The following is a 14,915-nucleotide window of genomic DNA, read 5'->3' as shown; positions in this document are numbered from 1 at the left end:
CACTTGAGATCGAAGTTCCAGTTCTATATATGTATCAATAGAATCAATTTCCACCAGTTTCTTTAAACCCAATAACATAATTTATTTCTAACGGGTTGGATGAAGGAACATGATCCATGTAAAAAATTGTTATCGTTTCACTTGAACTGAATGCTCATAAAATATTGGAGTGGGAACTAACTGAATAATAGCACAGCTGGCAACATTTGCAGAATAGATTCATGCAGCCAAAACGCACAATGACAACCTGGGACTGTGCGTTACAGAATCCTCGGGGAAAAAGAGTTAAAGGCTTCGTCCCTGGGTGGGCTCAAACCACCAAGCTTTGGGTTAACAGCCTAACGCGCTAACCCATTGCGCCACAGAGACCGACGGAAAAATAATGTGCAAGACATCCAAAACCAGGGTGTCAGTCAGTTAAAGCTTCAGATTGCTCCGACCGGGATGGAACTTGTCCACTCTCAGTTGTACTTTTCCCAAATAAATGGAGGGACATTCATTGTGGATGCGTGGAAGCAGTCTGGTCCCGCACACTGCAGACACTTCCATGTCACCGCCAACCAGCTCTCCCGCAACCGGTGTGATCTACCTTCCAGCCTTCCGGTGCCTTGTCTGTGACGAAGTATTCTGATTGTCCCGAAGCCGGAATTAGGTTTGAATTCCTTTTCAGCTCCTGACTGCGGATATTCCTGTGATTAAACGGGAACGAAATGCTTACAGGGACAGTTGGATTCACCGTTTCTTTGCTTGGTGAAATTTCAAAGATTGAAAGCGACGCACATCAACCCCAAACCTCCCGTGAGATGGAAGTCCAGTTGCTGTTTCAAGCTTGAATGCGGGAACAAGCAGAAATTATTCAAAGAAAGTCCAAGTCCCTGAGACGCCTGATTATTTGCACCGAACTCCTTTGCAAAGAGTTGAGGTTCATGTTTGGTGATCTGGGCACATCTTTCCCCAAACTACAACACTTCAAACATAACTCAATGGCTGTAAAGCGCTTTGGGGCGTCATGAGTTCCTGAAAGGCGCTGCAGATATGCAAGTCCTTCTTTGCAAAAGTTCGATGCAGTTTCAAAATTTGCGAGCAATATCAGGGCTCCTCTGGGACCCCTCGTAAATTTCAATGAACAACTCCGAAGGGAGAATCACAGCCCGAGACCAACGAGCCAACTGTTTGACAAACGTGAAGATAAGGTGTAACCATGATCAAAGCATTTTTTTGTGTGTCGCTATTCAGAACATAAGAACTTAAGAACTAGGAGCAGGAGTAGGCCATATGGCCCCCTGAGCCTGCTCCGCCATTTAATATGATCATGGCTGATCCGATCATGGACTCAAGTCCACATCCCTGCCCGTTCCCCATAAGCCTTATTCCCTTATCAATTAAGAAGCTATCTCTGTCTTAAATTTATTTAATGTCGTGGCTTTCTCAGCTCTCTGAGGCAGTGAGTTCGACAGATTTACAACCCTCTGAGAGAAGAAATTCCTCCTCATCACAGATTTAAATGGGCGGCTCCTTATTCTGAGATTATGCCCCCTAGTTCTAGTCTCCCCTATCAGTGGAACCATCCTCTCTGCATCCACCTTATCAAGCTCCCTCATTACCTTATACGTTTCGATAAGATCACCTCTCATTCTTCTGAATTCCAATGAGTAGAGGCCCCACCTACTCAACCTTTTCTCATAAGTCAACCCCCTCATCTCCGGAGTCAACCCTTTGAACCTTCTCTGAACTGCCTCCAAAGCAAGTATATCCTTTCGTAAATATTGTAAGTGTTTGTGATCCTCGCTCAATTGCCAGACGGACGGTTTGAATCGCCCCCACCTTACGAAAGTTCTAGATCTGGGAATTATTATACAGAGTGTAAATTAAATGAGTCACGGAAAGGGATGCTTCGGTGATAAATCGTAGTATATTTATTTGGTCAAATATACATTGGCTAAAACATGCACTGCGAAACGAAATCACAGAATAAAATCCCGGTTACAAACAACATACATACAGTACAGAAATGAACCTAGTAACACGCAGTAATTCCCTGGTGGATTCTACCCCACCCCTACCAATGAATTACACTCCCCAGAATAGCCCTGAAAAGCTTCACTTCTGAGAAAACCCTGAGCCCTTACCCAGTTGGCCTGGGATATCTGGTTACTGGCTTGGGACATTCGCGACCATGTTCACCACCACAAGCAGCCAGTTTCCTTGCTCAGCTCAGCTGTGGGAAGTCACTGCCTGGTCTTCAGTCTCGGTGGCTTCTTTTGCAGTACTGCGGCCCCTTCCTCTGGTACATCGATCGGTGGAGCGAGAGCGAGAGGGAGAGGGGGCTCTCTCTAGACGCAAGCTGCAAGCTGCAAGCTCCAAGCTTCACACCAAGCTCCAAGCTAAAAATAAAGTGGAAAGGACCCTGTCTATCTGGGAGTCTTGCTACCCCTATCTTTCCCGCCAATCTTTAAAACCCCTTTGTTTCTAAGCAAGGGTACTTAGTCAGTGATGGGCCATCCCACCCATCCATTGGGCTGATGGCTCTTAGTCTGGGCATCTCTCTGAGCCTTTGTGTTGGGAAAGACCCGGCTCCTCCTTGGCTGGCCAGGCTGCTGGGTTCATTGTTCTGTGTCTCCTTCTGAGATGGAGGTGAGAAGTGCTTTTACAAATTAGAGTGGCTTTGTCAGTGGCACCCCTTCCTGGCCGACAGCTCTTTTGTCAATGGATGACTGACAGCTCTTTTGTCCCAGCTAACATCCATGCGGTCTCTGGAGTTTTAACAAAACCAGCTTTTTCACATATCTGCGCAGGTTGATCCCAGCACAGGGAAAATAGCCTCAGAAAAATAAAATCCACAAAATATTCTCGACTGAGTCCATTCTTTAAACATAAACTTTGCGATCTCTTCATTCTGCTCTGCTAATTATCGATCTTGCCACGTAAAAAGTGCGTTGGCATTGCAATGCATTAATGTAAAATTAATGAAAAGAAAATGCAACATTTTGTCAATTGCAAAACATGCAGTACCTGCATTTCAAAAAGCGTTGCTTTTATTCATCCTGCTGAATGCATATTGCACAGATAATCTCAGCACACATTGTGCAGGCAAAGGCAACATTAGACAACGAAGTGATTTGTCCTCCGCTGATTTGTAACAGGTAACTGACGGTTGAGCACACGATTTGACAACTAGACTTGTAGATCAAGCATCAGTGACAAAGGCAACAAAACTGCCCACTAGCACCAGGTGTCTGTCACTTGTTTGTCCAAAATTATTAAATTATTGACTCTCCTTCCGTTAGCATTTCTTTAATTATGCAAATGAAGATCATCGGTTAATTAATGATGTTTTCCGGTGAATGCAGGATAACATTTAACAAACAGCTCCAACGCGGGGCTCGAACCCGCGACCCTAAGATTAATAGTTTCATGCTCTCCCAATTGATCGAGTGGGGCTTCTGCCAAATGCGGGTTTTGTCGCTGATTACAGCCAGGCGCCTGTTGGCTCCGCCCCAGATGTTTAAACTTGCTGTCGAGGAACTGCCAGGATCTTCTTGAATGGTGGACCAGGATCGAGGGGCCGAATGGCCTACTCCGGCCCCCAATCCTGACATGTTTGTCATCTCATGACTTATCACAGGAGAACAAACTCGCCCCTGAGCATGCATGAGGAGAAAGCTCCAGAAAATATTCCCGCCCGGTGAGCTTTCGCGTGTGAGGCGAACGTGTTAACCGCTGCACTGCAGAAACATCTCCACTTTCAGCACCAGGTCAGACGGAAATGTTAAGCGAGCAGGTGAACTGCAGAATGCCACTTTTGAAGAGTTGGTCGAGGGGTCAAACAATGAGTTTCGCTTAATGATTAAAAGCAGAAAGTGTCAGACATTGGATTTGAACCCACTCCTCCACATGCAATTGCAATCCAAACACAACACCTTTGACTGCTCAGCCATCCTGACTCGGTGTTGCTGGGTCTGGTCCCCTGCAGGTTGATTTTGAACTTTTGTGTCCTGTCACATGAAATAAATGAGGGCAGCAGGCATATCTCTGCCCGACACCGGGGAAACAGTGAGACAGACCTTGGAGCAAGGGTCTGGTTATTAAGACACAGTAAAGAAAATATTGATTCCGGAATTATCCCAATGGTCAGGAACCCTGACATGATTTCGATAGCAGTGTCCTCATCTCGAGTGAGATGTGTTACCGTTGCACCACGAGCTCTACACAACGAATATGAGATGTTTATCTATATGAACGTTCCTCAAGATAAGGGCTTTAAAACCTCGCCCATTCCCACTCGGAGTCAGAAGCAGCGCTCACTTGCCAGTCACCGTCCGTTTTTTTGTTGAACTTTTGTTTTTATTTCACGGGAAAGCATCATTACTTAACCCAATGTCATCTTTTGCACAATGAAAGAAATGCTGACTGAGAGACAGTCGATACTTCACTCATTTCGTCTGTGTTTTGCATGTTAACTGTTAAACCAGATCCCATTTTACACAATTTTTGTCGGGGATTGTTTCAAAATCTTCATTGCTGATGACACCGGGAATCTGGGGCAACTTTTGTCAAATTTAACAGCATCGATTATTCATTCCGTGCACAGAAAATAGAATCAGTCGTGAAGATAAAATCCCACGGTGCTCATTTTCAGATTCAACATCGTAGGATTTCAAATAAAGTGAAAGAATTTTACAGTGAAAAGATTTGGAAGTGTTATTTGAATTTTTGTCTTTAATGCCGACTTTGTGGCGTCTGACTCCCGTTCATGCCACTGCTGAATAAGAAAGGAGGGTTTGACGTTGACCAGACTGCACTGCCCCTGATATTTGTGAGCTCATCCTTTATATTCAGTGGTTTCTCGCCCTTTGATGGGCTGCAGTGTGGCGGATATCACGTTGGCCTCACACGCGAAAGGTCCCCGGTGGATCCGTTTTCTCTCACTCAAAGTTATCTATTTATTGAAGTGGAATAAAGAGCAATTAAGGAATAAGGGAGCCCTTTTGCCGGGAGAATAAATAGCAAATAAAAACAGCAATTGCTGGAAATCTCAGCAGGTCAGACAGCATTTGCCAGGAGACTAAACTCGCTTCGGATTGTTCCACGAAAGCAACTTTAAACATGATGTTGCCGCCCGGGATTGAACCAGGAACCTTTCGCGTGTAAAGCAAACGTGATAACCGCTACACTACAGAAACCTCTGGCACAGTAGCCCCAACAGAGGGGAGCTGACCAGTGAGCTCCCTCTGTGCTGATCAGGAATGTGTTGGCTCACCGAAAACAACTTCTGTCCCACACTGAAAGTTCTCAATCCTTCTCCTCCGCTGCCCTTTACAGAAATGTCACGGATCACCCAGCCACCGTGTTCACTTCCACATCCTCACAGTGGGGCCACAGAGGCTCCTACCTTCTCCCCGCGATCAGTGAACTCAAAATTAAACCCGGAACACGTGTCCAGCAACGGGCAGGAGAAACAAGAGAATCTGTAAGCTCTGTCCGTAACAGAAAGTAATGGGGTTATTCATGGTGATTACAGCAATTACTAATCGTCTCACAGAACTCAATTATTTTTATTTGACGAATTGATCGAGTATCGTTACCAGGTTAGTGCGCCGGATCTTAACCCCTCGACCACCAGGGAACAGTTACGATACATGTAGATATATTTATATATATTTATATATGAACGTGAATATCAACGGCTAGCTGCCTAGGCCTCATGGTGCAACGGTGGTGCATCTAACTTTGAGCGAGAGAAATTCTTTACTACAATGAAACCCATTTCATCTTTTGTTCCCTTTTAAACACTAGAAACTGAGACGAGGAATAAACAGAGAAATAACAGCACAGGGATATAGACAAGAGGATGAGAGAAGGGGAAAGATACTGTCCCCACCCAGAACTAATGCAGAAACCCCTCTGCTGCGCTCGGGGTGGCCACCCACAGCCTGGATACACTAACGTCCCAACAGCTCATTGACTGTCGGAGTGGGACCGTGCGGCGCTTCAGAAGACAGGTCAAAAATGAAAAGTCACTGATTCGGTCTCGTGTGCTCCTGCTACAAAGAAGAGATACACACAATAACATGCTTTTATAATGGTTAAACTTTATCGTCATTCTTGTCAAGCAGTTGTTTCGTTGGTCCAGGGATATGATTCTCACTTCAGGGTTGTTAATAGCAATTTGCGAGAGATTCCACGTTTAAATACCGAATGAGCCCTTTCAATTTGCATAGAACTTATGCAAACAAATGTTATGTATGTAAACCTGTAAATACAATGTTTAACCACCAGAGGGCTCATCCCCTGGAGTCCCAAGGGATCCCACAATCCCTTGGGAGCACTTGTACTTAAGGAGGCCTCACAGGCTGGAGAAGCACTCTGGAGATCTGCAATGAAAGACTAAGGTCACAAATTACTTTGAGCTCACAGTATCTGGTCAGACTCTTTATTCATGCACTACAACTGGCAATGAGATACAGATGACGAACCCCACCGCAACGATGTAGAGACCAATGGGCATACTGGAGAAATTTTCGGAGGGAGATGATTGGGAAACCTTAGTGGAGCGACTCGACCAATACTTCGTGGCCAGCGAGCTGGAAGGAGAAGCGAATGCTGCCAAAGGAAGGGCGATTCACCTCACTGTTTGCGGGGCACCATCTTATGGCCTCATACAAAAGCTGCTTGCTCCAGCGAAACGCACAGAGAAATCGTATGTTGATTTGTGCACACTGGTCCGGGAGCATCTTAACCTGAAGGAAAGCGTTCTGATGGTGAGGTTCCGGTTCTACATGTGCAAAAGGTCTGAAGGCCAGGAAGTGGTGAGCTATGTCGTCGAGCAAAGACACCTTGCAGGCATTTGGAATTTGAAGGACATTTGGAGCACATGCTCAGGGACTTCTCTGTACTTGGCATTGGCCATGAAGTAATACTTCGTAAACTAATTTTGACAGTCGAGACCCCAACCTTGAGTAAAGCCATAGCGATAGCCCAAGCGTTTATCGCCACCAGTGACAATACCAAACAAATCTCTCAGCACACGAGTGCTGTACAAGTACTGTGAACAAATTAATGTTGTTTTCAAATCGTTACGTACAGGACAGGCCTCACATGCCTGCAGCTGTACGTCTGCAGATGTCTCAGAGCCCACCATCAAGGGTGATGAATGCAAGGCCATTAACACCTTGTTGGCGCTGCGGGGGTGATCATCGTTTCCATTCATGCCGCTTCAAAGGATACGTTTGCAAGGGCTGTGGAACAATGGGACACCTGCAACGAATGTGCAGGCAAGCTGAAAACCCTGCTAATCCTGCAAACCACTATGTTGCAGAGGAGGGCAGATCCACAACGAACCAGAGCATCAGACCGAGGAGGTAGAGGTATATGGGGTGCATACATTTACCACAAAGTGCCCCCGATAATGCTGAAGGTTGAATTAAATGGACTCCCAGTGTCAATGGAGCAAGACATGGGCGCGAGCAAGTCCATTATGAGCAGAAAGACTTTCGATAAATTGTGGTGCAGCAAGGCCTCAAGGCCAGTCCTGACTCCCATTCGCACCAAACTGAGAACTTACACAAATGAACTGATTCCCGTAATCGGCAGTGCTACTGTAAAGGTCTCCTATGATGGAGCGATACACAAGTTACCACTCTGGGTGGTACCGGGCGATGGCCCCACGCTGCTCGACAGGAGCTGGCTGGGGAATATACGCTGGAACTGGAACGATATCCGGGTGCTCTCGCCCGTCGACAACATTTCGTCTGCCCAGGTCTTAAACAAATTCCCCTCGTTGTTCGAACCAGGCATCGTGAAGTTCCAAGCAGCAAAAGTGCAGATCCACCGAATTCCCGGGGCGCGACCTATCCACAACAAAGCGAGAGCAGTACCGTACATGATGAGAGAGAGTGTGGAGATCGAGCTGGACAGGCTGCAACGAGAGGGCATCATTTTGCCGATCGAATTCAACGAGCGGACCAGTCCGATTGTTCCAGTCCTCAAGGGAGAGGGCACCGTCAGATTCTGTGGTGATTACAAAGTAACTATCAAATGTTTCTCCCTTCAGGATCAATACCCACTACCAAAGGCACACAACCTTTTTGCGACGCTGGCGGAGGAAAGACGTTCACGAAGCTGGAATTGGCCTCAGCCTACAAGACGCAGGAGCTGGAGGAATCATCTAAGGGCCTCACCTGCATGAACACGCACAAAGATCTCTTCATTCACAACAGATGCCCATTTGGGATTCGATCAGCTGCGGCAATATTCCAGAGAAACATGGAAAGCTTACTGAATTTGGTCCCACGCACCGTGGTCTTCCAGGACAACATCTTGGTTACAGGTCGGGACACAGATGAGCATCTGCAGAACCTGGAGGAGGTTCTTAGTCGGCTTAATCGCGTGGGGCAAAGGTTAAAATGCTCGAAGTGCATTGTCCTGGCGCCTGAAGTGGAGTTCGTGGGGAGAAGAGTTGCGGCGGACAGCATCAAGCCCACCGATTCGTAGATGGAGGCAATCGACAACGCACCGAGGCCACAGAACGTGACGGAGCTGCGGTCGTTTCCAGGACACCTGAAGTACTTTCGTATCTTCTTACCGGGTCTCAGAACACTGTTCGAACCACTGCACGCTTTACTGCATATAGAAAATGAATGGGTATGGGGTAAAAGCCAAGAAAATGCCGTTGTAAAAGCTAGAAAACTGTTATACTCAACCAAATTGCTTGTGCTGTATGATGCATGTAAGCGTTTGGTGCTAGCATGTGATGCGTCGTCATACGATGTTGAGTGTGTATTGCATCAAGCTCATGAATCTGGGAAATTGCAATTGGTTACTTATACATCCAGGAGTCTGTCTAAGGCTGAGAGGACCTACAGCATGATCAAAAAAGAAGTGTGAACATGTGTTTATGGAGTAAAAAAAATGCACCAATATCTGTTTGGGCTCAAATTTGAATTGGAAACTGACCATAAGCCACTTTTATCCCTCTTTTCTGAAAGTAAGGGGATAAATACAGATGCATCGGCCCGCATCCAGAGATGGGCGCCCACATTGTCCGCATACAACTACGCCATCCGCCACAGACCAGGCACAGAAAACTGTGCCGATGCTCTCAGTAGGCTGCCATTGCCCACCACAGGGGTGGAGATGGCACAGCCCCCAGATTTAGTTATGGTAATAGAAGCATTCGAGAGTGAGCAATCACCTGTTACCGCCCGACAGATTAGAACCTAGATGAGCCCAGATCCCTCATTGTCCTTAGTAAAAAACTGTGTGCTCCACGGGAGTTGGTCTAGTGTTCCGTTAGAGATGCAGGAAGAAATAAAGCCGTACAAGCGGCGCAGAGATAAAATGTCCATACAGGCAGACTGTATCAAGTAGTGGTGCCAAAAAAGGGCAGGGACACTTTCATTAGTGATCTCCACAGTACCCACCCAGGCATTGTAATGACGAAAGCGATAGCCAGATCCCACGTGTGGTGGCCCGGTATCGATGCGGACTTTGAGTCCTGCGTTCACAGATGTAATACATGCTCGCACTTAAGCAATGTACCCAGGGAGGCGCTGCTAAGTTTTTGGTCTTGGCCCTCCAAACCGTGGTCTAGGGCACACGTCGACTATGCAGGCCCGTTCTTGGGTAAAATGTTCCTTGTGGTTGTAGATGCGTACTCCAAGTGGATTGAATGTGAGATGATGTCCGCTGCCACCATTGAAAGCTTGTGGATCATGTTTGCCATGCACGGCCTGCCTAACGTTCTTGTCAGTGACAATGGGCTGTGCTTCACCAGTGCTGAGTTCAAAGAGTTCATGACATGCAATGGGATCAAACATGTCACATCTGCCCCGTTTAAACCAACATCCAATGGTCAGACAGAGAGAACAGTGCAGCAATCAAGCAGAGCTTGAAGAGGGTAACTGAGGGCTCACTGCAGTGTCACCTATCCCGAGTCCTGCTTAGTTACCGCACAAGACCCCACTCGCTCACCGGGGTTCCCTCCGCGGAACTGCTCATGAAAAGGGCACTTAAGACAAGGCTCTCGTTAGACCACCCTGATCTACACAAACAGGTAGAGAGCAGGCGGCTTCAAGAGAATACATATCATGATCAAGCAAATGTGTCACGTGAAATCGAGATTAATTATCCTGTATTTATGTTGAACTATGGACAAGGTCCCAAGTTGCTTCCCAGCACTGTCGTGGCCAAAGAGGCGAGTAGGGTGTTCCTGGTCAAACTTTCATATGGACTCACCTGCAGGAAACACTGGGACCAAACCAAACTCAGATTCACGGACTATCCAGAACAACCCACAATAGACTCTACCTTTTTCGCTCCTCCAACACACACACAAGTGGCACTCAACCCAGTGGTTGACCACGAAGCAGAACCCATCACCCGCAGCAGCCCAACAGGACTCACCACGCCCAGCAGGCCAGTGAGGGCCCAAAAAATGACTCACCAAAACCAGCATTTGCACCGAGAAGTTCAACCAGGGAAAGGAAGGCCACAGATTGACTCAAATTGTAAATAGTTACAATACTGACTTTGGGGAGGCTGGGGGGAGCGGTGCGGGGGGAGTGTTGTTACATATGTAAACCTGTAAATACCTTGTTTAACCATCAGAGGGCTCATCCACTGGAGTCCCAAGGGATCCCACTATCCCTTGGGATCACCTGTACATCAGGAGGCCTCACAGGTTGGAGAGGCACACTGGAGACTTGTAATAAAGGACGACGGTCACACCTTACTTTCAGTTTGCAGTATCTGGTCAGATTCTTTATTCAAGACATAACACTCTGTATTTAGGAGACTGGTTTAAAATGTTTATTGCTCATGTGACAAGGAATCTGGGGCGACTTTTGTTCAATTTATTTCACGGCAAAAATAGTCTCAAAAATCACGTTCCGCCCGGGATCCTTTCGCGTGTGAAGCGAACGTGATAACAATGACGCTACGGAAATACTGCGGTTAAAATGATGTTAGGAACATAACCAGATGTTTAAACTTGCTGTTGAGGAACTGCGAGGATCTTCTTGAATAGTGGACCAGGCGTGAGGGGCCGAATGGCCTACTCCGGCCCCTAATCCTTCCATGCTTATGATCTTATGACTTTTCACAGGAGAACAAACTCTCCCCTGAGCATGCATGAGGAGAAAGCTACAGAAAACATTCCCGCCCAGGGAGCTTTCACTTGTGAGGCAAACATGTGAACCGCGACACTGCGGAAACATCTCCACTTTCAGCACCAGGTCAGACGGAAATGTGAAGCGAGCAGGTGAACTGCTGAATCCCAGTTTTTAGGAGTGAGTTGTGGTGTCAAACAATGAGTTTCACTTAATGATAAAAAGTAAGAAATGTCACATTCAAATCCACACCTCCAGAGGAGACTGCGAACAGAACACAGCACCTCAGACTGCTCGGACATCCTGACGATTCAGTGCTGGGTGTGGCCACCTGCAGGTTGATTTTTAACTGTTGTGTCCTGTCACATGAAATAAGTGAGGGCAGCAGGCGTATCTCTGCCTGACACCGGGGAAACAGTGAGACAGACTTTGGAGCAAGGGTCTGGTTATTGCCAAACAGCAAAGAAAATATTAATTCTGGAAGAACAATTTCCAAAAATACAGTGACCCCGACATGATTTGAACACGCAACCTGCTGATCTGGAGCCAGACGCGCTACCATTGCGCCACGAGGTCTACACAGAAAGTGTGGGATGTTCGTCTATATGAAGGTTTCACAATACAAGTGGCTTTAAAATCCCTGCCCATTCCCACCAGGTGTCAGAAGCAATACTCACCTGCCAGTCACTGTATGTTTTTTTCTGAAACATTTGTGTTGCTTTCACGGGAAAGCATCATTAATTAACCCCTCACCTTCTTTTGCACAATGAAAGAAATGCTAACTGAGGGACAGTCGATACTTCAATCATTTGTCCTGTGCTTTGGGGAGCGGGCAGGGAAGTGGACCTGAGTCCATGATCGGTTCGGCCATGATCGTATTAAATGTCGGAGCAGACTCGAGGGGCGTATGGCCGACTCCTGCTCCTATTTCTTATGTTCTTATGCATATTAACCCATTTTACACACTGTATTTTAGGATTCTGGTTCAAAACCTTCATTGCCGATAACACCAGGAATCTGGGGCAACTTTTGTCAAATTTAACAGCACCGGTTAATCCTACCGTGCACAGAAAATAGAATCAGCAGTGAGGTTAAAATCCCACGGTGCTCATTTTCAGATTCAATTCAGTAGGATTTCAAATAAAGTGAAAGAATTTTACAGTGAAAATATTTGGAAGTGTTACTTGTATTTATGTCTTTAATTAAACTTTATGGCATCTGACTCCCGTTCATGCCACTGCTGAATAAGAAAGGAGGGTCTGACGTTGACCAGACTGCACTGCCCCTGATATTTGTGAGTTCATCCTTTAGATTCAGTCGTTTCTCGCCCTTTGATGGGCTGCAGTGTAGCGGATATCACGTTGGCCTCACACACGAAAGGTCCCCGGTGGATCCGTTTTCTCTCACTGAAAGTTATCTATTTATTGAAGTGAAATAAAGAGCAATGAAGGAATAAGGGAGCCCTTTTGCCAGGAGAATAAATAACAAATAAAAACAGCAAATGCTGGAAATCTCAGCAGATCAGGCAGCATTTGCCAGGAGAATAAACTCGCCTCTGATTGTTCCTCTATAGCAAGTTTAAACATAAAGTTCGTGGCCAGGATTGAACCAGGGCCCTGTCTCATGTAAAGAAAACGTGATAACCGCTGTACTGCAGAAACCTCTGGCACAGCAACCCCAAAAAAGGGGAGCTGACCAGTGAGCTCCCTCTGTGCTGATCAGGAATGTGTTGGCTCACCTGAAACAACTTCTGTCCCACACTGAAAGTTCTCAATCCTTCTCCTCCGCTGCCCTTTACAGAAATGTCATGGATCACCCAGCCACCGTGTTCACTTCCACATCCTCACAGTGGGGCCACAGAGGCTCCTATCGTCTCCCTGCGATCAGCGAACTCACACAGTTTGTAAAATTAAACCCGGAACACGTGCCCGGCCAAGGGCAGGAGAAGCCAGATAGTCTGTAAGCTCGGTCTATCACAGAAAGTATAGTTTTTCATGGTGATTACAGCAATTATTAATTCTTTGAGGATGTAATGAACAGGGTGGATAAAGGGGAACCCGTGGATGTGATGTATTTTGACTTCGAGAAGGCATTTTGACAAGGTGCCACATAAAAGGTTACTGCACAAGATAAAAGTTCACGGGGTTGGCGGTAATATATTAGCATGGATGGAGGATTGGCTAACCAACAGAATACAGAGAGTCGGGATAAATGGTCTATTCTCGGTTTGACAATCAGTAATTAGTTGGATGCCGCAGGGATCGATGCTGGGGCCCCAACTATTTACAATCTATATTAATGTCTTGGGAAAAGGGATCGAGTGTAACATTGCCAAGTATGCTGATGATACAAAGATGGGAGGAAAAGCAATGTGTGAAGAGGATACAAAAAATCTTCAAAAGGACATAAACAGGCTAAGTGAGTGAGCAAAAATTTGGCAGATGGAGTACAATGTTGGAAAGTGTGAGGTTATGAACATTGGCAGAAAAAATCGAAGAGCAAGTTATTATTTAAGTGGAGAAAGATTGCAAAGTGCTGCAGTACAGCGGGACCTGGGGTAATTTTGCATGAAACACAAAAGGTTACTATGCAGGTGATAAGAACATAACATAAGTAATAGGAGCAGGAGTAGGCTATACGGCCCCTCGAGCCTGCTCCTCCATTTAATACGATCATGGCTGATCCGAACATGGACTCAGGTCCACTTCTCTGCCCGCTCCCCATAACCGCTTATTCCCTTATCAGTTAAGAAACTGTCTATCTCTGTCTTAAATTAAATTTATGATCAGGAAAGCCAATGGAATCTTGGCCTTTATTGCAAAGGGGATGGAGTATAAAAGCTGGGAAGTCTTGCTGCAGTTATACAGGGTATTGGTGAGGCCACACCTGGAATACTGCGTGCAGTTTTGGTTTCCATATTTACGAAAGGATATAATTGCTTTGGAGGCAGTTCAGAGAAGGTTCACTAGGTTGATTCCGGAGATGAGGGGGTTGACTTATGAGGAAAGGTTGAGTAGGTTGGGCCTCTACTCATTGGAATTCAGAAGAATGAGAGGTGACCTTATCGAAACGTGTAAGATTATGAGGGTGCTTGACAAGATGGATGCAGAGAGGATGTTTCCACTGATCGGGGAGATTAGAACTAGGAGGCATAATCTTAGAATAAGGGGCCGCCCATTGAAAACTGAGATGAGGAGAAATTTCTTCTCTCAGAGGGTTGTAAATCTGTGGAATTCGCTGCCCCAGAGAGCTGTGGAAGCTGGGCCGTTGAATAAATTTAAGACAGATATAGACAATTTCTTAAACGATAAGGGAATAAGGGGTTATGTGGAGCGGGCAGGTAAGTGGACCCAGTCCATGATCGGAGCAGCCATGATCGTATTAAATGGCGGAGCAGGCTCGAGGGGCCGTATGGCCAACTCCTGCTCATATTTCTTATGTTCTTATGTTCTTATGTCCCTTTGTTCCTCTACACTTCTCAGTGTCCTACCATTTAATGTGTATTCCCTTTCCTTGTTAGCCCTCCCAAAATGCATGACCTCACACTTCTCCAGATTAAACTCCATTTGCCACTGTTCTGCCCACCTGACCAGTTGATTGATTTCCTCCTGCATTCCGCAGCTTTCTTCTTCATTATCAACCACACCGCAGATTTTAGTATCATCTGCAAACTTCTCAATCATAACCCCGACATTCAATTGTAGATCATTGATGTAAATCACAAAAAGCAAGCGCCCTAGTACTGAATCCTGTGGAACCCCACTGGAAACATCTTTCCAGTCTCAAAAACACCCACCAACCATTACC

At 46.2% G+C, this 14,915-nt stretch overlaps 2 non-coding genes across 2 annotated transcripts; both read right to left on the bottom strand.

Annotated features, from left to right (window-relative positions):
• Nucleotides 1–295: 295 nt before the first annotated feature.
• On the bottom strand, nucleotides 296–369 carry trnan-guu (transfer RNA asparagine (anticodon GUU)). Its single transcript has one exon. It is a non-coding gene; the product is annotated as a tRNA-Asn (tRNA).
• Nucleotides 370–5,110: 4,741 nt separating this feature from the next.
• trnav-uac (transfer RNA valine (anticodon UAC)) lies at nucleotides 5,111–5,183 on the bottom strand. The gene has a single exon. It is a non-coding gene; the product is annotated as a tRNA-Val (tRNA).
• Between the last annotated feature and the right edge of the window lie 9,732 nt (nucleotides 5,184–14,915).

The sequence above is a fragment of the Pristiophorus japonicus genome, unplaced genomic scaffold (assembly GCF_044704955.1).
Source record: "Pristiophorus japonicus isolate sPriJap1 unplaced genomic scaffold, sPriJap1.hap1 HAP1_SCAFFOLD_91, whole genome shotgun sequence".
Classification (NCBI taxonomy): Eukaryota; Metazoa; Chordata; class Chondrichthyes; family Pristiophoridae; genus Pristiophorus; species Pristiophorus japonicus.
This window is presented reverse-complemented; position numbering and strand designations above follow the sequence as displayed.